Below are 2,483 nucleotides of genomic sequence, written 5' to 3' on the forward strand. Positions count from 1 at the left end.
AAAAAAAAAAATTCAATGAGTGAACTTCCACCTCATGCATGAGGTGCAAATCAAGTTAGTGTGTTATGTTAAAGAAGTGTTCTCAGTTGCATTGTAACATATAAAAAGTCTAATTTCCCTTAGTAGGTAAGTTGTCTTGTCAGCAGTTTCCAACTATTTGAAGTAAAAATTTTCCATTTAGTTCTAGTGGTTTGGTAGGAATCCCAGATCCTTTTCCCTCTCTTACCTTGCCTTATAAAAAAGACATTTAATTCCAAAGAATATTTCTTTCAGAACCAACACATTACAGTAACTGCAGTTCATTATAGTCCATTCCAAACAAATTATTTTCCTCCATTATTTAATGACCTCAGTAATTACTTAATCAATAAGGGTTTTAAATAAGCAGTTATTTTTGCAGTATTTCCAACATATATCATGAGCTCTGGTGTCCAAGAGTAGTCTTACAAAAAATTGTGCTGTGGTAGCAGATACTTTAATACTGAAATCATGTTGTGGCAGAGCCATGTTTTAAAGTAGCCAAAATAAAGTGACTTGTATATTTATATTACATTAAAATATGGAAAGAAAGGTTTTTATTGTGAAACATCTGTGCATTATATCAAGTTAAGTTTTCCATATTTTTTCCATTTGGATTGCCTTAATATTTTTTTTTATTGTATGAAAAAGCCAAGATTGGGAGTAGGAGCTTAAGAGCAGACAGAAAAATTGGTGTAATTTACTTTTGAAGGCAAATCTTTTTTTCAGGCTTCCAGGAAAATTGTTTTTTGGAGTTTAGATTTTGCCCTGGCTTTCATTTAATGCAGTCACTGAATTTGGTGAGACTTCATGAAGCATGAGCTGAATCAGGCCTTTTCACTTTAACTTTTTTTCACTCTATGCAACCACTGTTATGAAGGGATAAGTGAACTTTACTAAAACCTCTGTATCCTAACCTTTTTTTGAAGATAAGATGCCATAAATTGAGGTGATTTATATTGTGAGGCTAAAAATTGGTTTGAGGAGTAAAATTGTAAGGACTGATGCAGAGTTATGGTGGAAAAGGATTGTCCCAGAAAAACATGATGGGATGTCTCCAAGACTGTGAAACCCCCACAACACAAAGTGTTTGCTTACATGCACTGTTAGCTATACTTGAGAGTCATCTTCATGATTGTTGTGATACCCTTTGATTCTGTAATCTGTATAGCTGATGAATCTTTTCTATATTCAGATAGTTTGACATTAATTTCCATTCATCATTAAGCCAAGTGGTATTTGTTAGCTCAATTTTGATGAAGTTATGCTGGCACTAAGATGTTTCCAAAATGAAGCTTTCTACAAGGAGTCTTATTTGCTCCAGTGGGATTGGGTTTGGAAATGTTACAGGTTTGTGGTGAAAGTAAAAGATGAATTTGAAAAGTGAAAACACAGTATCTGACTTTGAGCAAGTTGTTGCTCAGCCTGAAACTGCTTCAGGCTTCTGAATGTAGTGAGCCCTGTTCTTGCAACGAGGCTAGGTGGCAGAAATTGGATTGGTGCAGAATTTCCCCGTGTTCAAAGAATTTTGATTCTAGTCCTGTGGCTGCTATAGTATAGTACATGTTTTTATCAGTAAGGGTAAAACTTAATTGTGATGCCATGAGGCCACCTCAAGTGTTTAAGTCCTCTTGCTAAGCAGCCTCTCAGGAATGTCCTGTACAGTCAAAATGCCACAGAGAATAAACATCAAAGAATCAAAAAGCTTCTGTGTGTGTATAGATCTGGTTCCATAGATCCCTTTTGCAGATTTTGCTTTAATGAGACCATTGCACCCACCAGTGAGTGCTCCTTTCCTGCCATCAAAAGCAAGCTACTGCAATAGGAAAATTGGACATATGTTATAAATGTACGTTAAATGTTAAACAGAGGCACTCCTTTCACTGCACTACTTTAAACCAATGAGCTTCATTTTTAACCTGTGGAATTACTCTGGTGTGTTAGGTGAGACTCATGCATCCAGCTGACACAACTGTGTTTCGCAGACTAATGAGCTGTTTCCTTTGTTCCAAGCTGGTTGAAACAAACTGCAGGGAGGAAAGAGATACAGTTCTTCTGGGTGGAAAGATGGAGGGTGTTTTCTACTCCAAGAGTGTCATGAAGTAAAGACACTGCTTAGTTGTAAGCATAAAATGAAATAGATGATAAATCTGGTGAGTGGTACTCTGAAAGATAATAGTACTATTAAACATGAAGGTTAAGTTGTCAGAGAAAGGACAGTTCGACCCAGGTAAAAGTCTCCTTTATTTAACTCCCAGAAAAAAGTTACACACAGAAGGATGAAGATGAATGAATGAAATACAGTTATTTATTTGAGAGTTAAAACTTGCCCAAGTGAGCTGCACCACATTTAAGCACTGGCTTCATTCCAAGTCTTTGAATACTGCCATTTTTATTTTGCGTATTCCAAAGCATGAATGCTAAGTATCTTGCATGGTAAGACACAGGATCATTCATAGTCTAAA

The 2,483-nt window shown here is 36.0% G+C and overlaps 1 protein-coding gene across 3 annotated transcripts in view; it reads left to right on the plus strand.

The window, feature by feature from the left end:
- COL12A1 (collagen type XII alpha 1 chain) overlaps positions 1–2,483 on the plus strand; it is a 99,935-nt gene that overhangs the window by 30,330 nt on the left and 67,122 nt on the right. The window lies entirely within an intron of this gene.

Source organism: Empidonax traillii, unplaced genomic scaffold (genome assembly GCF_003031625.1).
Source record: "Empidonax traillii isolate 1590-97213 ecotype Southwest subspecies unplaced genomic scaffold, ASM303162v1 scaffold348:size657943, whole genome shotgun sequence".
Classification (NCBI taxonomy): domain Eukaryota; kingdom Metazoa; phylum Chordata; class Aves; order Passeriformes; family Tyrannidae; genus Empidonax; species Empidonax traillii.